The following is a 27,686-nucleotide window of genomic DNA, read 5'->3' as shown; positions in this document are numbered from 1 at the left end:
ACATGTTTTTTGTTTCTAGCTGATCAAAAATATAAAATACCTATCCGCCCCTGCAGGACACCAAATATATTTTTACAAGTATTCAATATTTTTTAAGGATTTCGCTTGGATTCAACAAAATTATCTTTATTATATCTGTATTGCTCAGAGCAAAATCCTAAACAGTGTTTATTAATTATTTAACATTTTCTATGTCCTATGGGAGAGGGCAGGCACCCACAGCACAGACCTTGTTTTCTTTTGCCAAGATCCACATTGACCCTGCCAGTAGCGTCGCTAGGGGGGAGCCTGGGGAGCCCCCCCCCCCTGTGAAACCCTGTGCTCCCTTTGTGCACCCCCTACCTAAGACGAGCAGTGACCATGTTCTCCCCCTACTTTTGTCTTTGGCCCCCTCTGTGCCCCTCCTAAATTTGATTCCTGGCGACGCCACTGGACCCTGCTAGTTACATTATTCTTCCTGTTTATAATAGCGATTGGGTGGGTCTTTCAAAAAGAGGGAAAACAACCCTTCCATCCTACAAGAATTCTTAATGTAAAGCCATTGTATAGGCATATTGTGTTTTATTAGCATGTACTTCATGGCATACCCCAGGTCTGTCCAGATAATGGCGGTTTCTCATTGGTTTTCTTTGTTCTCTTCAATGGGTGCCCCAAATGTTCTGCCATATTGGCGTGCAACAAAAAGCAGAGAGAGATTACTACATTTACTGGAATTGCCAATAACTTGAACAACCGATCCAGCGAGGCGGGGGGATGGAGTAAATGCACAACATGTAGTGCCATCTATAGTCCTTCACGTTTCCATATCAGCCTGATGGCCAGGAAGAGGACTCATTGAATTGGTCATTCCCAGCCTCCTATGGCACGCTGTTAAATATGCATCTCTGCTGGCACCGACTTAATTGCTGGGACGACGAAGATTTTAGAATGGATTTTTTCAAAATAAACTTTGTATCATTTTAAACAAACGTTCTTGGACTCCTAGCTTTCACTTCTAAAGGAATTCCCACGGGAGTGCTGCACATCGTGACAGCGTTTTTACACTGTCAATATATATATATATATATATATATATATATATAGGACATTTGTGGATATGTTTGTGTGTCTGTTTGAAATGTTCAGCATACTTTCCCACATGCTACAAACCAGAAATCTGTCATGTGGTTAGGCTCCATGGTGTTGACAATGCTGCGTGAGTGTGGTTCAATGTTGGAACGTATTCAGGGTCTGACTGGGATAAGAAATAGGCCCGGACACCCAAAAAGAAGTGGCCCACCCCTCGCCTCAAAGAAGTGGCCCACCCCTCGCCTAAAAAAAGTGTCCCTCATACCATAATTTGTGAATCGCGTCAATTCACGACTTTACAGAAAATGCTACTTATGGAGGGTTCATGTGTCTGTTGCATTACAACACAACTCATAAAATAACATAACTTTGCATACAATAACGGATCACCATATGTATCATTATCATCTGTGTGTATAGATCCATATTGTCAAATTACTGTAAATGGAAGCAGACATCCAAGGCCAAATGATATGTTATTGTATAGCAGCACTTACACTTAAGCTTTTTTATAGAACGAATGTGTATACAATATCACCCAACCTGTGTTGGTACTCATTAATCGACCTGAGAAGGATGAAAGGCTGAGATGGCCTTACTGGGATTGAAACCTGCAACCTGCAGATCACACGCACATTGCAGCAGCGAGCGCTCAACCCACGGAGCTATCATATCGGCTATAATAAAATGAGCAATTATTCTGTAGTGGATACCATTAAACTGGTAACTGAGATTTAACAGCAGACCAGTGAGTTAAGTTCATCTGCAGGTCTGGTGCAAATATGGGGCATTTCAAGCCTGCGTTCATCTACTTTTCAGGCTTCAGGAGTTGGCAAATTAGAGAAAGCAGCACATTAGAGGCGTGGCGTTTCTCCCACAAAATGAAGGGACTTCTGGCAATCATGTCATTGGATGCAGCAGGGAAGAAGTAGTGACGGAACCCATGGAATAAGGAGGCCTTCTGCACAGTCTGCGAAGGAGGCACACATGTGTGTTATGGGATCACTTGTTTGTTTGTTTTATTATTTATAATGCGCAATTATACCCAAGGGTATCAGGGCGCAGCATTTACAAGAATATGCGAAGCTTGGTTACAAGTGTAGAATATACAAAATTGGCATAGGGAGAATGTACAGAGCAGCAGAGGAAAGCAAACAATATATACAATATATACAAATTAAAAGTGGCACACAAGGTTACACAGTGTGCGGATCGCATGAAGGATGGCCTTGGCACTTATCTATCTTGGGATGTCCTTCAGTTTCAGCCATTTGATTACCTTAGAGCGGAAATTCAGGTAGGGCATGTCTACTCTGAGGTTGGGAGGCAAAGAGTTCCATAGTTTGGCTGCCTTTACCGGGAAACTGTTACCTCCTATGGTGGCAAGTTTGTAGTTAGGGACAGAGAGGCAATCTTTGTAAGCAGTTCTAAGGGGTCTCGCAGAGGCTTGTCTATGGAATCTGTTAGTCAAGTAGATCGGGGCGACATTGTTAAGGGATTTGTAGGTAAGTGAAGCCGTTTTTAGGAGAATGTTATCTCTAGTGGAGAGCCAGTTGTTCTGTTGGCTAAGTCCTGAGATGTGCTCTCTTCTGGGGATGCCTAGGGCTGCTCTCAGGGCGTTGTTCTGGAGAGTTTGTAGCTTGCTAGTGGTGGCCTTGGAGGTTCCCAGGTAGAGGGCATTACAGTAGTCGAGGCGGGATAGTATAAGGGCTCTAGCGAGTGTAAGGCAGCTAGTGTCTGACAGAAATGGTTTAGCTGAGCGGATTGATTTGCACGTATAAGCAGATGAGGATGCCAGTGAACTCAGTTGTCTTTTGAAGGAGAGGTTAGAATCCAAGTAAAAGCCCAATGTTTTGACCTCCTGTCCAACTTTGATGTTGTTCCCATCTATCATGAAAGAGTTGTAGGCCGGGCTGAGTTTCCTTAGACTATGCGTCGTTCCCAAGATGATGAGCTCCGTTTTCTCATCATTCAGGCATAGTCCATGAGGGGCCATACATGCCTGGATGATGATGTGCACCCTATTCAGCAAGGCCAAATCCTTTCCATAATCTCCAGAAAGCGGAAGGAAGATCTGAGTATCATCTGCATAATTAGTGTAGGTGATACCGAGATGATCCAAATCATCGAAAAGGGGCTTGGTGAATATGTTGTACAGTGTGGGGGAGACGCAGGAGCCCTGTGGTACACCACAGGTGATAGGTATGGGGTCTGCTGTAGCTGTGGGAGAAAAGACCCTCATAGTTCTTCCATTAAGGAATGACGTGATCCATGAGATGGCCTCAGGAGAGAAGTGTGCTGCTGTGTGGAGGTGTGAGCATAGGACAGAGTGGTCGACCAAATTGAAAGCTGCAGAAAGGTCAAGGAGGAGGAGCAAGGCAACTTGTCCTTTGTCCCTGAGTGTATCAATTTGAGCTTTCAGGTCGATGAGTGCAGTCTCAGTCCCATGTTAAGGGCGGAACCCTGATTGTCTGGATCCTAAGAGGTGGTGTTCTTCCAGGTGCGTCTGTATTTGAACGTAAGCGACCTTGTCTAGGATTTTTAGTAAGAAGGGAACAGTCGTTATGGGTCGGTAATTGGTAGGTATGGCTGGGTCAAGAGTGGGTTTTTTTAGTAAAGGAAGTACCCAGGATTGTTTTAGCCGGTGGTGAAAGAGGCATTGATCAGTTACGTGATGAAGGGTGAAAGATCGCGAGCAGCGTCTTTGATGAGCTGTGCTGGGCAAAGGTCTCCCTGGCAGTTGGATGGTTTCAGGGACAAGATAATTTTTTCTACGTCGAGAGTATTGACTTTAGAGAACTTGAAACGGGTGGGGTCTTATTCATTCATCTAACCCAACTGCCTGAAAGGCACAGAACTGCAGATTATCCTTTATGGCATTACCACTGCAGGCGTAAAATACCTCCTTAACTCTGCCTTAGTGTACATTCAGCAAATATTTAGGAGTTGCTGGAGGGCAGTTACGCCATCACAGGCAAGTCCACAGTGCCATATGATAAGGGAAAACAGATACAAGGGGAAAGCAAAGCAGTGAGGGTAGGAGTGGAGTGGCAGCGCCATTGGCACCACACAAGCCCTCCTCTTATGGCTGCATCCTGCATGACTGCATCAGTGACACGGTTTCGATGACAAACCCAGGGAGGCTGAAATTAAATCGTATTTGCATCAGCTTTAATCACCTAAAATATTATGGACTAGCACAATATTTACATCAGTGCTGTGGGAAGCTTAACGATGAACACTCAACACACACACATACATACATACATACTCTCACTCTCTCTCTCTCTCTCTCTCTCTCTCTCTCTCTCTCTCTTGCTTGCTCTCTCAATTTATATGCCCTCAATAATAATTATTCTAATCAGTGCATGATCTTTAAATAACATTCTGTGCACATGTAGAAGATGGATTTGGCAAAGGTGGTGGGGCTGTCTGTCACTCTGCACACCGTACCGACTTCGAAAGGGCACGTGGTGCCCTTATCAAAGAAGATTTAAAAACACAGTGTTCTAACAGCTCTCCACTGCAGGTACAGGGGCATGGTAGAGACACACTTGTCTAACGCAGAGACCCACTTGAATAATGGAAGAGAAGAATAATTTGTCTTCAGATTATGACACTGCATTGCTAATAAACAGTGTTTAATAGGATTTCAACATCCACAATGTACTATAATAAGCTGGACAAATACCTACAATGATGCTGCAGACATAGACCGGGAACCATCTTCTATTTACAGAGTAATTGTCTATTTAATGTCGTATTAATATCTACATTTGTAATCATAGTCTTGCAACGTCGCTTTTAATAACGTAAAGCAGTCTTGGAAAGTCCAAAAACTGCATCGATTTGCTAAAGAAATCCAAAAACACGACGTCACCTCAGTAGACCGTGCCGATTGCCTTGGCTTTCAAGTAGTGTGCTAGTTTGCAAAGCCATCGATGCCCAAAGGGTCAGGCTTTGGGCCCGCCAAGTAGTGTGTTACACATTTGTAAAGGAGCCCTGTAACTAACACAAACCAACATTATAACTCTTTGAGAGCCCTGTACTTTGCACAATATAGCAAAGGTCTGGAGCTACTCAGGAAGTCCCAACGCGTTGCACCATTATTTCCTGACATTGACCCTGCATGTTCTTTGTGGAGGAGTGTAAGTACATAGTTGCCACCAGATTAGAAATTTGAGGGGGTATGCTCCTTACAAATGGTCACGTGCAAAGCTGTGGCTTGACAGTGACAACTCTGCAATATTTTTGAAAGTACTGCTGGTGAAACTATACTGTTGCCTGTTCCCTAGCAAGCCAGATATAACCTAGGGGCATATTACTTGGGTGCCAACGTCGCTATGACTATTTTCGATGCATGCCAGTGCCATCAGACCACATACCATAGGTTTCACTACAGGCCCCCACAGGGCCGCACGGCACCAGAGGAGCTCCCAGGTTATGTGGTTACTAAGATAGATGCAGATTTGTCTAGTCTTACGTACGTAGGCAGTAGGCACACAGACACGACATTGCTCCGCAGTCCGCACACTATGATCTCGGGGACCGGCTGCACACAAAGCCGCTCTGTGCCTGGCCGCGCCACATGCTCACCCTGGACAGCCTACCGTAAGAGCGCCTGCATCGTGCCATGCATGATACTCCTGGTGATGCTACTAATATTAATTAAATACAGCAAAAGTATTCTTGCTATCCCGCCCGGGGGAACAATGCAGTGCTTCCTGCGGATCGGTTGCACTGCGGAGAGAGAAGTTTCTGTGGCGTGTGATCTGTGAGCGCAAAGCATTTAAGGACTGGAGAAGAGTGGATGGAGAGTGCGTGCAGGTGGGCAGTGTGGGCCGTGTAGGGGGCATGCAGGGAAGGTGTAGAGGGCTTGCAAGGAGGGGTTAGAGGTAGCCTAGATGATGTGCAACGAGACGAGGTGTGAGCTGGGGCAGGGAGGTAGTAGGAGTGACGTGTGCACGGTTTAGGCGGTGTGCATGGGGAATAGAAAGGCTTGCAAGAAGGCGTATAGCATAGATGAGGGGTCTGCAACCTGTGGTTCTCCAGATGTTTTGGACTACAACTCCCATGACCCCTCAGCATTGACTATGCTAGCTAGGTTGATGGGAGTTGTAGTAGTCCTCAAAAATATCTGGAGAGCTAGAGCAGAGGTTGCAGCCCCGTGGGTTGATGTGCGAGGAGTTTTAAGAGGTGAAACGGCACAGTGTAAGGTGCTGGCATTTCCTAAGTGCAGGTGGGACAGAATTGCAGCAAAAACAAGCAGAGAAGCACAAAATACCTTGTGTGACTCGATGCGTACAGCTGCTTCCTCAGTTTGAGCACTCACAGGAGGCAGCCATGAAACCCCGATACCATTACCGAGTGATAAAACGTAGTCACTCTTAAAAGGTGCACGCTAATGCAAAACATTGGTACATGTGTGTGCCCTGGTGGTCAATCTTACCTGTGATTTGTCACGTGTCTCTATAAAAGCTGTGTAGCCACTAGCCGGTAGCCGCCTCCAGTCAACAACTTCTGCCTGCTGCTGCTGGACTGGCTGAACTTCGGTCTACTCTTCGGGCCTGGTCTGCGGCTGTCTGTTACAGTGCTGCGTGCATGTTGTCGTCACTCGTGGCACTGCTGCTGGCTGGCTGCCTCATCGTGGCCAAAATATAATGCCCAGGGTCAGGAAGGGCCCACTAATATCCTCTAGAGGGTCAGAGTCACATGTCCACCACTCCAGAATTGCGGCGGCACAGATTCTGTGTTGGCCCCCAGCTCCAGGCACAAGTTGCTTTCAACTTTTCAGGGCAACAAATTTGTTGTTGTTACTTCCTACAATGTTTGAAAGCAACTTGTTGTGAACTTGGGGGCAACCCCGCCCCCAGCACAGCCCTGCAGGCAGGAGGAGCCAGAGCGAGCAGCCTGCCAGCCAGACTGCTGCAAAGGTGTTCGTATTAGCACTTCAACAATCAGGAGCGCACGGCCCCTTCGGCCCTGAAGTGGCTGCACGGCCGCCGGCATGGCGGCGGCGGCCCTCAGGGCCCTTTACAAGTAACTTTAACATATGCATCATAATGATGCATGCAATTTGCAAATCATCAAAGAAAGGTAACAACGTCTGTGTTGTTGTTACCTTGCTTTGATGAATAATTATGCTCCAGGACCAGCTCCTCCAGGCTCCAGCTCCTGGTCCCCTGCTGCCAGAGAGAGTGTCAGTTTCCTTTCAGCGCCGCTGCCGAGAGAGAGAGGAGAGCTGCTCGGGCCATGGCGCATGCCCCCATGGCACACACACTGTCGGCTCGGCTGAGCCATCTCGTGACTCAAAGTGAAAACATCAATTTAATACAAAAAGAAATGGCCCGCTTTGGCCGCAAGGCCCGCAGTGGACACACTGCGAGTCTGCACATGTTTTAATAAACATTATTTTTTTAATTAAAAACGGGCCTGGGGTGGCCTCATGAAAAACCGCCCCCAGGTCCTCAAAGGTCGTTGGCCAGTGGCCGATCGACCAATACTGCCAGTCCGACCCTGAACGTATTGGATTACCACTGCTGCTGCTGTTTTTGGACCTGGTGCAGTCTTTCCTTCATTTAATTTCTGGAGGCGGGCCCTAATCCACAAGACGCACTGCTCCATATTATATGGGGGCCTTCTATGGACATCCAGCAGGCCTCAGGGTGCTAGGGCTCATCAGCCCTGTATAGGGTTGGCAGTATTTGGTGGGGGGAGGGCGGGCCATACCCATGACCATGCGGACCCTTGACACCTTGGTGGCTTGAGGGTCCCACGGTATCATGACCTGCAGGCCCGTGCTCACACGGTGTGGGCCTGCAGGCCTAAATGAGAGTAGGCCAATCTTTGGGAGTTTGCAGCCGTTCTGGTGCACGTGCCTGTAGGGGCTCCTTTTATTAGCTTGGGCCATGACACAGTTATGGCCCATGTTATAAGGGCAATACACAGGGGAGGGACATACATCACCGTCCTCCTTTTTCATAACAAACACATGTTACTAAAACATAAATGATCCCCTCCCCCTGTTAAAGAACAACATTACTTGAACTACTTCCGAATTGTAGGATCGACAACAAATGGGATATGCCACTGCTACACACATAGCTATAGACATACAACACATATCTACACACTCTAACCACAACCAGCCAGTGACAGTCACGGTTTGATGACCCGCCGGTGAAATGTTGGCAGTTCGACCACCGGTTACAAAGCTCTTTATTAACCTGGGGTACGTGGAACTTCCAACACTGAATGGCGCCATTGCTAGATGCTGGCACCATTTAGAGCATGCCTACAACTTACAGGAACATAGCTTCACATCCATTTAACTGGGACCATTTTAAGCGCATAATTTACATGCAGTCCACCGGCATTTAAACATATGTCCACCGAGTCTTCTCAGAGCACTCACAGGACTGCAGGAGATCAGTTCACTTTGCTCTAGTGAGAGTCCATTCCGGATAGTCATTTCCATGGGTCCAGGTCCGTTGATGTTAAAGCTGCACCTGGGCGCACCAGGAGCCACATCAGCTTAGTCCCTTGATGTTGGGACAGGCAGCGGGTCGCAGGTAGCAGGGCATCTAGGCTGTGCCACATGATGTCGACAGGGCAGGGATGGCAGCATGTTACTCACTCCCCTCTTCCTTGGCTATACTCCCCCAAGCAAGAGTCTCTCTTCACTGTTGTGGGACCCGAGGGCGCACAAGCACTCGTACAGAGCTGCAACCCTCTCTTGCCCCTAGCACTTCTTCGGGTGGTGGGCTTGAGGGCTGCAAGACGTTGGTTGGCCTGACACAGATGACGGGGTGTCTGGGCCTCTTCTTCTCCACCAGGCAGGAGTCACTGCTGCTGATGGGGCCGCAGCAGTCCTGGCCAGTCTCCATGTTCCCTTCTTCCAGGCAGGACGATAGGTCTGGTGATGTACCAGCTCGGGGGTGGCAGGAATCGTACCCAGAGCCACATCGGCCTGGTCCATGGATGGTGGGCCCGACACGGTGCACACCAGTGGCAGGGCGATGAGGCCACTTACTGCCTGATTCTCTCCCCCAGGCAGGAGTGGCGGCAGGAAGTTGCCAGTAGCAGAGAGCGTACAAGCAGTGGTAGGGTGACCCTAGCGGCAGGGCTGTGGGCAAAGCGCTGGCCATAGCATGGCCATACACCAGTGGCAGGGTGTTGCTGGTCGCAGGATGTTCAAACCACTTCTTTATTTAGCCCCCCCAGGCAGGAGTAGTTGGCATTGTACTGCCAGAAGTAGAGGCCGCTTAGTTCTCTCCCCCCAGGCAGGAGTAGTGCCTTGATGGACTGCCCCCATCCACTTTTCTCCTCTTCAGGACCCAACATGGAGCGCCCTAAAATTCACTGCTGGGTGCCCAGAGTTGTTTTACTGTAGACTTGCACTGCCGTCCTGTTGTACTTATTCTCCACCCTTATGGCCCAGTGTCTGCAGGGGGCCATTGCGCCATCTTGGAGCACTCCCCTCTTGACAGAGAACTCTGCGCATGGCTGAAAGTCTCCTGCTGCTAGCTTGGACCCTTGTTGGAGTGCTTCTCCCTTTCCTTGCTGCTCCAATGTCTGGAGCACTTTAGATTTCACCACCGAACCCTGGGATCATCATGGGGTCATGTGCTTTCTTTGTGTTTCATGGCGCCGGCATAGAGGCGCTACAGCCTTTTCACTGGAGGGCAGCCTGGGAGATCCCTGTGCTGAGAGCTGTTGCAGCTCTGTTACAACTATCCTTGATGTGGGGCACTTTGAGACGCCAGGGAACACTATAGCGCCAACATGTAGCACCTTAGTTTTTCACTGCCACATTGCCCCGGGTCCTTGAGAGAAGGGACACACTGTTTTCTTCGGCTCCGATGTGGAGCTGCTGGTTTCACCGCCGGCGGCCCAGTCTCGTAACAGCTGGGCCTGCTGACACAGAAGAGTGCTGCACACATCATTGATGGAGGCGGGCAGCCTCTGTGCTTTATATCACCACCCGGGCGGAACATTATTATTATTATTATTATTATTCCTCCTCCTCCTCCTCCTCCTCCTCCTCCTCCTCTTCCTCCTCTTCCTCCTCCTCCTCCTCCTCCTCCTCCTTCCCCAGTCGGGAGGTCAATTTTTTCTTGCGGCTGCAGCTGATTGATGTCCCTTTTTTCCCTCACAAAGCCTGATGCCACAGCAGGCCACAAGGCTCACAGGGGCTGTGGGCGGACCCTCCCTGGCAGCATGAGCACCCTCTTCACAGAGGGCCACAACCAGGGAGGATCCACCAGCAGGGCACGCGTCTCCTTGTGAGGGTTGCTGGCACAGAGAGAATTCAGGCATGCAGTGCTGCTGCCTGCTGGGTGGCCGGGCACTCAACGTCCTCAGGCTCGCACACAGGCAAGCAGCACCTTCTCTCCCCGGGTGGGAGAATTCTTTTGGATTTGTGGCAGTGCTGCCAGCACTGCCGTATCTCGGCCCTCTTCCATGCTACAGCAGGGGCCTCCCATCGTCCTCTCTCTTCCCGGGGAAAACACTCCTTCCTTTCTTCACAGAGATTTACGCTGCATTCCCTTCCCACATTTTGCCAGCGGGAGACAGCTCCTTCCACCTTTCTCACAGCGAATGGTGCAGGCTGACTCTCCCCTGGCTGCACAAGCATCCTCCTCCCTGCGGCCAGGGAGGATCCTCCGGCAGGGCTCCCAGCATAGGCTGAGTAGTGTGGGCTCGCTTTGCTCTCATTACCAGATCCCTACCTAAGTAATAACATCACAGACCAATTATGTTTGTGGAAAAATTGTAGGCCGTAGGCATTTTATTTTCTTACAGAAAATACATAACAACAAAACCAATACACAGCCATATGCTTTTGGGCACCTTGTGTCCAGTTTCGAGTTGCCCAAGGCTCCTCCCGAGTCCTTGTTACCCTTGGATACTCTGTATCGACCCACTCCAGCACCATGTTGCTGATTTTAAACACGTTTTTTCAGTTCCCTTTTTTTTTTTCCACTTTTTTTCTTCATGATTTTTTCTTACTTTCTTCTCCTCTCACAGAGTCCTCTGACTTTTTCTGGCCCAAGAAGAAGGCTACAAACTATACTGCCGAAACGTCCGCAACACACTAACCCAGAGTTGCTATGGGCATTTGTCATGATGTGTTGCCCTTCGAATTTCTAACATTATTTCCAGACGTAGACCTAATATAAGGTCAGATTTCAGCCGGGCAGAAGAGACCAAGACGTATTGTTTCTTTTACTCACACTTTCTTAGTGTTCCCTTCTTTTCCAATGACATGGGACATTGTATTTTCTAGATAGTGTTCACGCGCACAAATTACTAACCCACATCCCATGGCACAAATATTACTCTCCAGTGAATATCTAACTATGTACATGATTTTATGACACTATGGTTTGTAATGCAAAGTAATTATGCAAAGTAACCTTTGAACTACTGCATAAAAAAAGAAAATAAACAGCTTACAATAACAAGCTAAATGAAAAATTAAAAATTCGTTCCATATACTGTTTGAGTTATGTGTTTAGTACCAGCTATCATGTTAGTTTGCTTAATGGTTGCCCAGAATGACATGTGCTCCCATTAGGGTCAATATAAATCAGTGTACTCCTAACTAGTTGCGTACACCCCTTAGACTCACAGAGGGGAGGACAACCCCCTTGTTACAGCTTGTTACCCTTGGGCCTTCGTTCCTTGGCACATGCCGCCACACCTAAGCGGGTGCTATTCGCGCCCGCTCAGGTCCCCCCCAAAAGCACCCTACCTACAACCCCGTTCCTGGAGTGCCCTAAAAATGTTGTCAGAGAAAACCCCCATCCCCTTGCTTGATAGGTGCACCCCATCCTGATGAAACATTTCCAGATTGTTCTGGTACAGGCCATGTTTTATGGAGTGTAGCCCTGTGCTCTTGCAGTACTTTTCCACTGCTTTATTTAATTTCTCAATTGCGTGCCTCCTATGTGCACCATACCAGACCCTTCTTGGTATTATCTCAGACATGAAAATTTCGGTTTTCCACCAACTGTGGGCTATGCTATGTAGCGACTCGCAAATGTTTCTCTGTAACTTTCCCCTATTTGTGCTTACCAGGTTGTTCCCCCCGTGGTGTATATCCAGGTACTCGGGGTGGGGGGGTCCCTGAAACCTATCAGGTCCGACAGCCTGTCGTGAATGTCCTCCCAGTGCATCCCCGGGAGGCCCCACCAGGATGTAATTGTGTTTTTGAAATGCAGTCCTTGCTTCACTTCCTCCAGCCACCTGCCTGCCCGGGTCATGAAGGAGTGCCCCACTATCCATGCCGATTTGTAGGGTCCTGTCTCTATGGAAATGGGGGAGATAAGCGTTCATATCAGTTCCTCCCTTATGTATTTTTTAAAACATTGCGACTTCCACCCCCAATCCTTTTCACTCCTTTTGCTCCCAGGCCCCCTGCCCATGCAGAGGTTGCAGCCCCTATCCTGAATGAGTGTTCCAAATTCGGCCGGATCCCATCCTGCTTTGGCCACCGCCTGTTTTAATACCGCCTGATACTGGTACCTGCTGAGTGCGCTGCCGTCCCTATGTATTAATAGCTGCCCGTCGACCTCTGGTCGGAGATCTAGGAATTCTTGGGCGATGCATCTGGGACAGTGGTCCTTCTCTTTGATGCAATTGAGGTCTATTGCTCTACCCCTCCCAGTTTGGTCTGTTTTAGATTTCCTTAACATTATAGACATCCCCTTGCTTCCCATACTAATATCCCTCCTTGCCAGGCCATTTCCTGCCACCGTATTACTGGCCACCAGCTCCCCTACCCTGAAAACCCCATAATATGCCAGCGCAAATGCTGCCCTGAACAGCGCAGTTTCGTATATGCTGCTGCATGTATTTGGCAACACTTTTAACTGAATTATTAGCTTCCCAAAGTTCAGTGGCCTTCTGCTGTCTGGTTTCTTCTCCTCTAATTTAGCCCAACCTCTCATAACATATTTTATTCTAGTGCTGTCGGTTGGATCCTGTATGCCCGTCACTTTTGTGGTATATGCCACTGCCGCTAGGTGTGCTGCCGCTCAGCTTTTCTTTCTCCCTTTGGCAAATGCCCCTTCCAGAAATTCACACATTTTTTCAGTTGAAATTTTCCCTACATCTTGCACTCCTGCTTCCACCAACACATCTTTTACATGCTTTTCGTACTGCTTACCCGTTTTGTACGTTAGGGCGTTCCTGGTCAGTTTGTCAATGACCTGTTCCATTCTCTGTGCTTCTCCCACTTCTTTAGAGTCGACCTTGTAGCCAACCGTTCTTTTCTTTCCAGTGTTTTCAACGGGAACCATGCCTTCTGCGGCATGGGCATTCTTTCCCTGTCGGCATCCGGTCTCAGCTCCCTGAATCTTTCCCACTGAAAACGAGATATTGCATCAGCCACCACGTTTGCTTCTCCAGCGATGTGCCTCGCCCTTATGCATGTATTTATTTTTAGGCTTTCCAGTGTGATTGCTCGCATCAATTCCAACACTATTGGGCATGACGCACTTCCTTTAATTAACACGTGCACCACTGCCATGTTATCCGACCATACTGCCAACTCCTTGTTTCTTAGCTCTTCCCCCCATGCGCGCAATGCTACCCAGATTGGGAAGAGTTCCAGCTGCGTTATGTTCTCTGTCCATTCCGCCACCTGCCATGTTTTTGGCCATTTCTCTGCACACCACTGTCTCCCCAATATTGCGCCAAAACCAAGACCACCTGCTGCATCGGTGAACAACACCCTTTTCCCTTCCTCGTTTATGGGTGAGCGCCATATCACTGACACATTGAAGTACCTCAGGAATTCTGCCCACACTTCCAGGTCTCTCTTGATTCCTCCCCTATCCTGACTCTGTGGTGCCCCATTGTGGCCCCTCTTGTTCTCAGCTCAATGCTTCTTTGGAACACTTTCCCATGTGGTATGACACTCCCTGCAAAGTTTAGCTTTCCTGCTAGCGCTTGTAATTCTCTCACTGTCACTTTGTTCCTTCCCTGTAGCTCCTTTATTGTATTCAGTAGATCTGTCACCTTGTCCTCTGGGATCCAGCACACCCCCAGGCTTGAGTCAATTTCTATCCCTAGGAATTGGATAATCTGTGTTGGGCCCATTGTCTTCTCCCCTGCCAGCGGAAAACCCCACTCGCTTGTTATCTCCACAAACGTATCCAGGGTTGCCTTGCATAGTTTTGAACCTTTGGGCCCTACAAATAAAAAGTCATCCAAGTAATGTACTATCCTGGCCTCCCTCATCTCTTCTGTGACTGCCCATTGCAAAAATGAACTTACCCTCTCAAAGTATGCACATGAAATGGCGCAACCGATAGGAAGACATTTGTCGATGAAGTATTCCCCCTCCCACTGCATACACAACCACCTCCGATATCTGCTGTTGACTGGCAACAGCCGGAATGCTGATTTAATGTCTGCCTTTGCCATCCATGCCCCTTTTCCTGCTTTCCTGACTAGTTCTACTGCCTCCTCGAAATCTGAGTATGATACTGTTGCATCACTTTGTGCAATGCTGTCATTCATCGAGGCCCCTGGGGGGTATGATAGGTGGTGGATTAGCCTGTATTCTCCTTCCTCCTTTTTTGGCACTAACCCCAGTGGAGAGCATATAAATTCTTCAAATGGCAAGGCTGCAAAAGGTCCCTCAACCCTACCCAGTTCTACCTCTTTTTGGATTTTCTTGGTCACTATTTCCCAGTTCTCGGTAGCAGATTTTAGGTTTTTGGGAATGTCCTGCGCTCCTTGCCCGGTAAACGGGATGTTAAAGCCTTCTCTAAAACCTTGCCTGATCACATCTGCTGCTTCTTGGTCTGGGTATATCTGGAGCCACCCTTCCATCCTCTCAATTTTTACTGGTGTGGCTCCCTTCTCGTCCCAGCTCCTAGTTTCGCTTCTCATTGCTGCTGCTGCTTGGAGCTGTGGCCCTTGTGCACTTGGAGCTGCTGTGGTCACCCTTACATCTCTCGCACTTGTGGCTGAACTTGCACTTCCATCCCCAGCTACAGGGTACTCCCTTCTCAAAATTCTGACATTGTCCTGGTTCTGCCCGTGTTGCCTCCGTGCTCCCACTGCCTCCCCCCTGCGTGGTTGGGGGCAGGCTGCTCTGCCACCCTCTCTGTGACCCATAGTTCCTGCTCCGAAAACTTTGGTCCCTATTTCTGTCATAGCTGTATTCATATCTCCTGTTATTGTATCTATAATCAGATTTGTACTCATTCTGCCAATACTGCCTCCTCTGCTGCCCTTCTGCGCTTTCGCTCCTTGGATTCCCATTTCTCCTTCAGTACATTGAATATGTAGAGATTAAAATTCTCCTCATTCCATCCCATATCTAGAAAGCAGTCCATCTCCTTTCTGACTCGTGATCATACTCCTGCCATGCGTCTCCCCCGAATGCTGTGTGCACTTTCAGCACCCTCTGCTGATACGCAACTAATGCTACCCCGTCTTCTGGGAATTTATGCAATATAATTGTGGACATTATATTAAAGGCTGCCATCCAGTTGTCAAAATTCCTTACTACTGGCCCCCTTTTTAGTAGGCTTTTCTCATCCTCCTTTATGTTCAGTGCCACATTCATCCCTCTCTTTTGACAATCTAGCAAAGTGTAAATATCAATTAATTCCTTTCTCCATATTTTCTCCTTTACTTTGTCATTTATATACCAAGCCATTGCCTTCATTGACCTGCCCTGTGCATCTTTGCCCATGGTTGGTCTGCCATACTTCGTCATGATTGGACCCCAACCTCCGTTGCTGCCACTGGTGGTGCCGCCCCCTGCGGCAGGTCCCCTGCGGCAGGTCCCCTGCCACTGGTGCCGCTGGTGCCCCTATTGGAGCCACCAGTTGGGGGTTGGTCCCTTGCTGTACCCCTCCTGGTGCCCCCTGTGGTGCCGGGACCAGGGTTTCTCTGGGTTCTGCCCTACCCCCCTGCCCCTCTCTGCTTCTCCCTGCCCACCACCCCTCTCCATTTTACCCAAGCCATCACGTGATCTCTTTCTTCATCATTACTGCTTTCTCCCTCCACTGGTGCCGCTGGTGCCCCTATTGGAGCCACCAGTTGGGGGTTGGTCCCTTGCTGTACCCCTCCTGTGTTTGGCTCTACTGGTGCCCCCTGTGGTGCCGGGACCAGGGTTTCTCTGGGTTCTGCCCTACCCCCCCTGCCCCTCTCTGCTTCTCCCTGCTCACCACCCCTCTCCATTTTACCCAAGCCCTCACGTGATCTCTTTCTTCATCATTACTGCTTTCTCCCTCAGTTGAAGAATTCCCCTGCTGCTCCTTCCTGGCTCCCTTATTACTTCTGCTCTTCTTGCCATTGGTTCTGGGCGACTTACCCGAACCCGTGACACAATTTAACATTTTTACAATTTTATTCCCCACATCATTATTCACAGTACCTTTGTTTTTCTCTTTTCTTTTCCTCTTCTTGGTTGGCACCTCTGGCTGCTCCTCCGATCTCCTTGGCTCCTCTCTCCTCCTCTTCTGTCCTTGCGGCACCTCGTCTTCTCCTTCGCTGCTGCTAGGCTCTATGAAGAGCAAAGGTGACATTGCCTTTGCCCTTTCTTCCTTCTGCATTATCTCCAGCACCCATTGTGCCCCATATTCCTTCTCCGCCTTCCTTGCCCATTCGGCGAATTATTGGGCCCTTTTTGCTCTTCCTTCCGCCATCCTTCTTGTCTGAATTCCTTCTTTCTTCAGGGTTGACCTTCCTCCTCCTTCGTCCTGTGATTATGCACTAGTGTCCTCTTCGTTGCTTCTCAGCTTTTGTTTTCTTGCTTTGTAATAAGCACAACCCTAACTTGGATTTTAGTCACAAATTAGGGTCAATTTTTCTTTCTATGCTTTGTGCTTTTCTTCCCTGGCTGCCGTGCCCCTCCATTAGGCTTGCACTGTTACCCAGGCAAAGGTCCGGGGAGATGTATCCGCTTCTTTGTTCTCCGCAAGCGAGCTGTTAGCCACGCCTTCCTGCTCCTGCTCGCCGTGTGCCCTCTGCTTCTCCCAAGCTTCTTTTTCCGATCTTCTTCCCGACGCTGGTCTTGCCTGCACCCGCTGATGGAGCTCTGTTCATCTGTGTCCTCGCGGTGCAGCGTACTACCACGTCTCCTTCTCTGCATGCCGGCTGGTTCCTCCATGCCGCTCCAGCTCCCGATTTGCTTTCCGTGCTCCTGTCCACTCCTCCTCTGTACTCGGCGGTCCACTTCATACTGCTCCGGTACAGGTAGGCGAACTCGTAGCAGCTGCACTAGAGAAAGTATGCAAAAAACATGAGCCCACAAGAGCCAATGTTTGTATGAAAGAACCGTGCGCCCGCAAGAGCAAACGTTTTGCAAGAGAAAGTATGGAAAAGTCATGAGCCCGCAAGAGCAAACGTTTTTCCTTCCCCTTGTCCAGGCACTAGGAGCTTACCCGAGAGAGGTGAGCTCCTTACCTGGTTTGTACCGCCTCTCCTTTCCGGGCTTACTTATAACCCCCAGACCTTTTGTTCCTTCCCTGGGGGCTGGGCTTTCCCCCGGCCCCCTGCTGTTATACTTCGCACCTTTCCCAGGTGCTGTTTCCTGCCCTTTCCTGGGCTATTGTTTTTGTGGCGCCATTCGGACGCCCCTCCCTACTGCTTTCGCGCCGTTTCCCCCCACCCCGCGCCTAAACTCCCAGGCCTTCCATCGGCCCGCATTTCATGCAGCCCGGGGCATGGGGCATAAACTCCCCTCGCCATCTCCCCAGCAAAGGATGCCGCTCCTCCTCCTTTCTCTTGCAGCGATGGATGCTGCCTGCAGTATACTGTCCACCGGCGAGGGACAGCTACTTCCCTCCTTCCTTCTTGAAAAAAAGAAAGAGGAAGAAAAAAAGGTAGGAACCGCAGGGACAGAGAGCCCCACAGGGGTTCTTCCTCGTCGCCATTGTTATATGGGGGCCTACATCCAGCAGGCCCCAGGGTTCTAGGGCTCATCAGCACCATATAGGGTTGCCGGGGGACACCCGGTGTTTAGTGGGGGCAGGACAGGCCATACCCCTGACCATGCAGACCCTTGCCACCTTGCTCGCTCGACGGTCCCACGACATCATGGCCTGCAAACCTGTGCTTACACGGTGTGGGCCTGCAGGACTAAATGAGAGACGGACCAGTTGTGCCTGCAGGGGCTCCTTTTATTAGCTTGGGCCATGACACTATGCCACAGAGGTCTGTGGCTGTGTTTCCTGTACAGGAAAATGCTCTGCAGAGCGGGAGTCTGGATACAAATAAAATAATGATCAAAAACTGCCATCCAAAAATCAGAGGTAAACGGATCAATAGGTCCATGCTTTTGAATATTATAAAGCAGATTCCACCACTGCGGGTTTTGACATCAGAAGATATGGATTTCGTTTAACCCCTTAAGTGCACTAATCCGAACATCACCAGGATCCACTGTAAAAATAGTGAATCTGTATCAATGATGCAGAACTTGAAAGTGCAAAAGTGGAATCTAATTCTGCTAGCAAGGATATTATTGGTCAACTTTGCCATAATAAGAATAAAAGTAAGGATAGTGAAAATTCTAAATTTGAGGGAATCCAGAAAGTTCTGAAATGGTTGGCAGATGCATTACCTACTATTGTGCAAAAGTCTGACTGAAGTTTTGACATTATAAACAGGAACATCCGTGGTTTTAAACATCTTACTGACACTAAGGGCTCAGTGAAACTGTTGGCCGACAGTCATATTATGCTTCAAGAATGCTGGCTCACTTCAGACCTCTACATTCATGGCTATATTTTTGAGATTCTAGCAATGAGAGGAGCAGAGGGTAGACCATACGGTTGACTGGTGGTTGCAGTAAAGCATTACTTAGGAGCAAGCAGGATAAGTCTGCAGCAGAACATTGATCAGGTGTTAGCAGTGGAAGTCTCTGGTTTTACACCGGATCACTGAAGGCATATGCTAATTAAATATCTATGACCTCTCCTCCCCTACACCTCCCCCAGGAGGCTGCACACTGGATGTTTTTGAAGCAATACATGTAGTGCTTGTGGTAATGATCTAGAAGTGCTAGGGGGTGATTTAAATGTGCACTGTGTTTCAAACAAGCAAATTGGTAATTGCACAAATGCGAGAAGTGCTAGTGTAATGAAGATGAGTACCCAATGTACAGGGGAGACATTGGTGTGATCATCCAGAGGAATGCGATTTGTGTGTTTGAATGGGCGTTGCACAGGGGATGAACCGGGGGACTATTCTTTGAGTGGCCATGTGGTGACTTTGGATTATTTTTTTGTTAATTCCCCCTGTCTGAACCAGATTTGGAGAATTAACATAAAAATGTATACTTAAAGTGACCATGGTATAGTTACCATGTCAATGAAATTTAATGTGGACACTGGTAAGAAACAAAGGTTTGGGGCAATTGAAGGGAATCTTGCAGGTAATTGCATTAGCTAGACGACCAAAAATATTGATCGTGCATACTCTAGTATCATAAGGGAAGGATATGATTTGCACTTAAAATTGCAGCAGGCTCTGGACGCAGAGGGTACTGAAACATGGGTTGGGAACTTTACGTCCCAGGTTGCCATTCACAAATCCTTCAATGCCGTATGTGACAACAGATCAGATGAAGTCTATGATGTAGTAATAAAAAATAAGGAAAGATTGAGAGGTGAGATTCAGCATATAAGGAACTATGGCCCTTACCCGAGTGTATCTGTCATGTTGGTTAAGAACATAAAAAATGGGTATAGGAATTGGGTACATTGGTGGTGTGCCTCGACAAGAAATGCCAAATCGCAAGGTCCGATGAAAGCCATGAAATCCAGAAACTGAAGAAACATCTGGAGCATTCTGGGCAAAGCAAATGGTAGTAAGAAGCAGATTAGAAACCCGCTGAACAAAGAGAAATGGGTTAGCATTTGGGAAGGAAGACAGCAGATCAGATACAGACTAAGGTCTGTTACAGTGGAAATGTGAGTCAGAAAGCCTACCTTGGTATCGATCTTGATGAGATAATTTACAAGATTGGCAGACTGAAGGCTTACAGATCCTCGGGCCCTAGTGGACTCTCTAATGAAGTATTCCCTCACCTCCTTTGGCCCACTTTAGGCCCCTATACTTTCCTCCTTCACTCCCATTGCAACAGATGAGATATCTAGAGTTGTCCGCTCTATGAAGGTCTCCTCTAAACAGGTGCTACCCTGCTCCTCCAGAACCATCAAGGACAACCTCAACATTCTCGCCCCTGTCTTGGCTGACCTCTGCAGCCACTCTGTTGCCACAGGCTCTTTCCCTTAACTCCTCAAACACTCTTGTGCACCCAGAACAGCCTCCCGCTCTCCGCCCCACAGACTTGAACCAGATCTTCTTAAGTTCCAGAAACTTCTCAACCGTGCTTTTCTCCTCTTCCTTTCCCCCTACCTTGCCAAACTCTCCATCTGCCGCTGGAATGGGTCCTGTTCCCTTTAGAGTCATACAAGGGCCAAACCACGCCCTCACCAGTCCCCACCAGCATCCTCTGCCAGCACTTGCCCTTGGGAACTCCCCCCTCCTGGGCTATCGCAATTTAGTCCAACTGTCCACTGCACTCCTCCTCCCCCCCGCCTCCTTCCCCTGGCACTTGCCGCCTAGGACCAACCTGCACTTGCCCGCCCCCACCCATGGGGACACCCAATTTGCGCACCTCTCGCTCTACCCGCCTGCCCCTTGCACATATTACATCATTTATGCACTTGCACGGTAGGATTGTCACAAGACCAATTTAACATTTTCTTTGCTGATGATTCCCCTTGTTCCCCCTCCCCCTTTTTGTCTTGTGGCGCCTGGAAAACACTGTGTATAAGTGCCATACAAATGTTCAATAAATGTTCAATAATACAAATAAATATTGTACTACCTCAAACTTCTACATGAGGGAAACTCAGTGCAGGTTAGGCTGGATGGCAGGGGAGGGGAGGGGAGAGTTGATGTGCCCGATTGAAAGGAGTTAAGCAGGGTTGCGTCATTGCTCCCCTGCTATTCAATCTTTATTTGGCTGACCTGCCACATGGTCTGTTGAGAGTAGCTGGTTGCACGTCCAGAGTAGTGGGTAGACAGGCAGTATATATAGCGTACGCTGATGATGTTGTAATTATGGACTATACATTTCAGGGCTTAAAAAGGTCAGACAATGAGTTATGGCGGTATGTGGAATTGAATGAGTTGACAATAAACAGGGACAAAACCCAATTGATACTGTCCCATGGTTCAAGAGCGATTAGGCCTAGATTATATATGGCAGGAGGCGAGGCAGCCTATGCCGATAGCGATAAATACTTGGGAGTGGACGTGGCGAATGTCCCTGGTAGTCATCTTGTATTAATTTCAGGATGAGTATTGCGATGCAGCTGTTGGCATTCCTAGCAGGGTTTACATATATGGGTGGAGGGTATACGTTGAAGGGTGCAATTAATCTTTACAAACAATGCTTTTTTCCTGTAATATTATATTGCCTTGAGGCATTACCCCTTAAAGAGTGGAATGGATGTGTCGGTGGAAAGCTGGTTTTGGCGAAGGATTTGTCCCCATGGATATGTTAAGGCTTGAATTAGATCTTATATCGTTTGGGGCAAGGCTGCTCAAGAAGAGGGGGCTAATGTTTATCAAGGTGTGGATTCACCCAAAGTGTCCTATACACCAAATACTGGGGGTGGAGGGGCGAGATGAAGCAGATACCGAACACTAGGTATGTTCATAATGTCCTAGAAATGTTGAACAATGTTCAGTGAACCCCAACTGGAACGAAGAAATCTTTTGAACGTAAAATGGAGCAGCATTTAGGGAAACTGTATGCATTTAGGGAAACTAAAAATGTATGCAAATGTCTCACAAATGATTTATTATTTTAAGAAACCCCAGCCATACCTGGTTATATGTCCCTCGCTGAAATTAAGATGTTTTATACTGCTTTTATGTATTAATCATCTCCTGGTGCTTGCAGTAAATGGTCCAGCCATGAAATTAGATCTACACCAAACTTCTATTGCAGAAATTTCTAGTACCTCTACAAATTTGGAAGCCCCGCAATAGGAATTCATTAACCGAGACCCTAGCTGTGGTGTGAGAAAGTGTGAAACCCCCCCGCCCCCGATAAAGTTATCTCAGAGATTCACCCTGTCCATCACTGACCTGAGGAAAGGCCACTCCATGCGGTCAAAGGCCTTCTCCGCATCCAGCGATAGGACCATAGTGGGGGTATGAGTTGTGTGGGAGATATCCATCAGCCTGATTATCTTCCTCACATTCCCCACCCGAGCCTTAACAAATCCTGTCTGCTCTGGTCCAATCAGACAACGTAACACCTTGTCCAGTCTAGAGGCCAGAATTTTCACATATATTTTAACATCAGTGTTTAGCACCGCGATGGGGCGGTATGAGGCGTACATGTTCGGGTCCCGACCCTCTTTTTGAATCAGTGATATCCACGCATGGTAGCTGAAGAAACCCCACTCACCCATATATGATTGACTAACGAATGCAGGTAGGGAGAAGGGCATTTGTGAATGTTCTGTAAAAGGGTGTAGAGAGCCCATCTAACCCAGGGTCCTTTCCCCACTTCAGGGAAGATATGGTGAGAAGAATCTCTGCCTTAGTGATGGCACAATTGAGGCCCACATGTTGGTCTGCAGTAGCTAGCGGAGGTATACAACTGTCCAAAAAGCCACCAATGTGCATAAAACAAGGAATTTCGTCACATTCAGGGACTCATGGGCCTCCTACAGGACTCCATGGGAATAGGGACTAACATTTTCCACCACCTGATATCCCGGGCCACCAGGACTTGTAATGTCCCAGTGGCACCAGGGTCTCAGGTGGCAGAAACAGTGTTCTGTCCGGCAGCAACCCGCCAGTAGCAGTGGCGGGTTACTGCCGGACTTGTAATGAGGCCCATAGTAATTATCAATGGCCTGCAGCTTCTCATGCATTGTATGCAAAATACTGTCCTCCTCCCCCTGTTCCCTGTATCTGAGCAATCTCTACACTTCTTTAGTTTCCAGGCGAGAACCCAACCAACTTTATTGCCACCTTCGCAGTGGCGTCGCTTTGCCTTCAGCAATGACATCTCAGCTCTAGAGGCATCGAGAATGTTGATTTGGGAGCATACAGTATGGAGCTCCTGAAATGCACGTAGCACAGCCTTCGACCTGTATATTCTCTCCTTCTCCCTCAAATCATCCATTAAGAGAAGAGTGTTCTCTTCTCAGTTTATTTGCCATAACAGCTTTAGAGATTGAAATGCCCCTTATATAGGCCTTAAATGCATTTCAACGGGTAGCCTCAGAGACCAGCCCTGGGGAATTGGTCTCAAAGAACGTTTCAATCTCTTTTTTAATATCTTTACAAATGACTGGATCATCTAATAGTGAGGGATAAAGCTTCCTCCAGTTGGATCTTACTTCATGCGGAGTCATAGCCAGGATCACCTGCACAGGAGCATAATCAGAGAACACAATTACACCTATGCTAACCTTTTTAATGACATGTAGTGGGTCCCGAGTAACAAATACATGATCAATCTTCAAGTAAATGTGATGGACATGTAAAGAAAGGGGCAATCCCTCTCGCCCGGATGAGCATGCCTCCAGGAGTCCACAAGGTGTAACTCTACCAGCTGATGTAGAAAATCGCCAGAGGGCTGAATTGTGCTCTAGTATGAGTCCCTAGAGACAGCCCAATTCTTATTGAGGGCCATATTGATGCCCCCTGCCATTATTATATGCACAGTTTGAATGCACCTAGCTCCCCAAGAAAGGTGCTGCCAAAGTCGTTCTGGCCTGCTTTCGGGCAGTACACTGACACTATCATTATCTGAGAGCTGTTTAGCTGCCCTGAAATGACCACATACCTACCTTTTTTGTCGGCTTTAGAGCCTTCCAGTTGAAACTGAACCTCCAAAACCAGTAGGATGGCAACAACCCTCATTTTCTACAGCTGGAGAAGTACTTATACAGGAATAGTCTGGACCTAAGCTGGCTTTCTTCACCCCTTTTCAAATGAGTCTCCTGGAGGCAAGCCACATCCACCTGTTGATCCTTCAGCCTGCGGTATAACTGCACTCTCGTCCTTGGGGTAGTTAAACCCCTGATATGTGTGATGAGCTTGAGCGCCATTTATAAAAACCACCAGGAAGCTTAAAAGCCTGTTCATACGAATGCTGGACAAAGAGTCCCAATCTCAGATACTCCAGCCACCCTCACTCCCTCCCTCCCCCGATTGGAATATTCCTCCAAACCCATTTCCATATACCACAGCAAAACATGCATCCAAACGTTAAACAAATATTACTCATAACAGCAATAACACAGAAAGCAAATGTAGACTGGGGCACGCTGAGGCAATCCCACCCATATCCGTCTGATCAATCAGAAACATGACTGACGTCTCTGAACGAGACTAGGATCACCTCCCACCACCCAGGGAGCATCCAAACACATTTAATCATCTAAAGAAATGCCACATATGGCACAAGCGGTCAAGCAAAATCAATCGTCAACAGCTACTGTCTTTTTGAGCGCTTGCGGGCGGATACTTGGGGCCCTCAAAAGGGCTGTCTCTCTGGAACCAGGGACCTGTCTCAATCTTCTAACTTCAAAGGCAGAGCTACGGGGACCCAACAGCAACCCCAGCAATCGTGCAGCTTACTCGAGGGTTGTGCACCTCAACTGTTTTTCTTCCCAGGTGAAGAGGAGACCAAAGAGAAATGTCCAACTGTCCTGAATTTTCAACGCCTGCAACTTCTCGGTGATGAGTCAAAATGCTGGCTTCTTCTGGAGCAATACGCGCGTCCAGATCTTGATAAATGAGCAGCTTCTTCCCCTGGTAGGAAATAGTATGACGCTCAGTGGTCGAAGTGTACGAAAATAAGTAGTGGAACTATGGTCCCCACTGGCCTGCCCCTGGTACCCACAAACCCCATTGCCATGCCCCCTGTCACGCACAATACAAACCCCCAAACACATGCACCTGCTGTTTAAAGGGAATGAAACCTTTCTGGAATGGTTTACTTATAAAATAAAAGTATAAGGAAAAGTAAAACGTAATAAAAAAAAAGTTAGGGAGTAACATACCCAACCGCTCCCGCCCACTTCGACCATGGACTGTGCTGCTTGGATGCCCAGAGAATATTTTCCTTGACTGTGTGGGCGTGAAATTTCATTATGACATCTCTGGGCTACCTCTGATGAATTCTGTGGAGTCATCACTGATCCCCAGCCTCTGATCTCCTCCCATGTGGCCAGGGGATGGCAGCCACGACCTGCTCCTGACCCTGAGGGATATATATTCTTAGAAAAGGACGGTCAACACGGGTCAACAAACAAGCACAAATCATAGAACGCATTTATCACGTGTACGCTTCTGTCAGGGCTCTCATTAGGCAGTGTACCTGGAGTAACAGCTCTGAATGTGCCTGACCCTTTATGCCACTTGCACTGTTCATGTGATGGGTTCAGACCAGTGTCATGAGCAGCACCTCGCACAAAAAGGACCTCTGCCATAGGTCCGGCTGAAGTGAAGACCCCGTTATGATATAAATGCTTCTTTTTGTTTACAGGAATTGCTAGCTATGAATCATTTTCCTATTAACCACCACCCTCTGGAGTCCGCATGGCAATTTAGCCGATTTTTGTTTCTTGTTGATACACAGAGAGAAGGATATGGAAAGGCTTCACTACTTGAAGTGTCCTCAGTGTCTCTCTTCCTGGAGAGAGGGAGCAGCGCTCAAGCTGTCAGAATAGCAATTCCTCTGCCTGCATCCGCCAGCTTTCCAGGCACACGGACAAGTGATTGTGTGTACTTCACCACCTATTCTTTACTTTTAGAACATATTTGGAAAAATGAATAAAGCGTTAGATTTTAACATTTTCACTCAAAAAATGATGCCCCTTTTATAGGTTTTGGCACACAGGTGCCTCTTTGCCGACACCACGGTTAGACAAAAATGAATGCTCTCAGCATGCAGAGGGGAGAATGCCTTTTTGAGATCGCCGCAGCTCGGTAGCCAGGGCCACCTCCTCTCCACACTGATGCCATGCAGGAACGAGTGGCCCACCTCACAACAAGACATCATGGTCAGCATGTGCTACTGGCCATTTGATGCTGTTGTTCCGATTATTCAAGACATGTTAGATCAAAACATTTAGTGTCAAGCTAATACTCTTTAGAATCGGGACAAGTTTACTTTGCTCGGCCATCTAACCGTTTTCAGAAGTAATACAGTTCCTGGGGTAATTGTATTTTAGCAGGCAACTTCCTTTGCCTGCTGTCCGTATATATAGTTTCATATAAGAGACAGACACACTTACCAGAATAAGCATAGTTAGAAGGGTTCAGATGTTACTTCCCAGCTGAGGGTGTGGGGTTAATACTACACTTCCGCCTTTAAAGTACACTATCCGTTTGTATTGGCAAGTCCAATTGCAGCGCAACACCAGGTAGTACATTGATCAGACCTTTTTTTGTGCAGAACTGTATTGCCCATTTTGGTGCTGCATAAAACTCCCCTGGGCAGCATGGTGCAGTATATTTGGTGCATCAAACTAGGCTAATGTGCAACATCTCCATCACCATCTGAACTGGTCATCCAAGACTTGCCCACATCTATGTCTCTGTATGCATGTGTGGACCCCACAGTGCTCAGTAATATGACCAGGCAGACATCTTTATGAGGACTGAGAAACTACGAGGACAAGTCCTCATTATTTTCGGATACATTTTGAAGTATTTAAAAGTGAGTGAATTCAAAATGCTTTAATGCCAAAAAAACGTACTTTGGCCAAATGTATAACTTTCCAGATGATTCAAGTGGATCTAAAGCCTAGAATTAAGCCTTTTACACTAGGGAAGAACTCATTGTTGTGGGATAATGACCAGCCCCAAAGTTACTGCATGAGACAAAGCTGAGAGCTCACGTTTGGGAAGAGTCATTATCACATGGTCTCTAAGTCTTTTAGCACATGGACATGGAACTGTGTAACTAAAAAGGAAAGTGTTTTTATTGTGGGGTAAACAACAAGTTCTATAAAGAACTTGTATGCATATTCATTTAATGAAGATGGAAATAGTAACAAAAACTTTACACATTATAGCAATAACACCCAATCCGTCGGGCCGGATAAGGTGATAAAGGGCTGAAGCCCAAGTTAACGATGGGCCCTGGCGCTGTTACGAGCCTATCTAGTCCGCCAGATAGGGGATTATTGCTATCAACACCCCGGTTTTAAATTCAGAAAAATGGGGTGCTAACAGCAATGCATTGTGTTTGAATGAACGTGACGCCTTGTGCCGCCCCATTCATTCAAACAAAACACTTACCTAAGATGGTCATAGTGAAGCTGAAGTTGGTGGCCCTCTACCATTTCCATGGCGGGGACACAGAGTGGCAGCAGTGGCAGCGGCGGGGGTGCCGCTGCCGAAGATGGTATCAGGTAAGTGGGGTAGCGGTTGGGAAGGGACCAGAGACCCGTGGCCAAGGGAGGGGATAGTGGAGGAAAGATGGCGGGACGGGGAATCAGTCATCAGGTTGCGTGGAACGCAGGCTGAGTTTGTGGGATTCAGCATGGGATTCACGCAACCCGATTGGTTGGCTCCCCCAGCCTGGGTGCTAATTT

General features: G+C 48.0%; 1 protein-coding gene across 2 annotated transcripts in view; it reads right to left on the bottom strand.

Annotated features, from left to right (window-relative positions):
* The window catches only part of LATS2 (large tumor suppressor kinase 2), a 283,239-nt gene that overhangs the window by 75,175 nt on the left and 180,378 nt on the right, over window positions 1–27,686 (bottom strand). The window lies entirely within an intron of this gene.

This window comes from Ambystoma mexicanum, chromosome 7q (assembly GCF_040938575.1).
Source record: "Ambystoma mexicanum isolate Mex_15411 chromosome 7q, UKY_AmexF1_1, whole genome shotgun sequence".
Taxonomy (NCBI): Eukaryota; Metazoa; Chordata; class Amphibia; order Caudata; family Ambystomatidae; genus Ambystoma; species Ambystoma mexicanum.
Note: the sequence above shows the minus strand (reverse complement) of the source record. Positions and strands in the feature narration are given on the sequence as shown.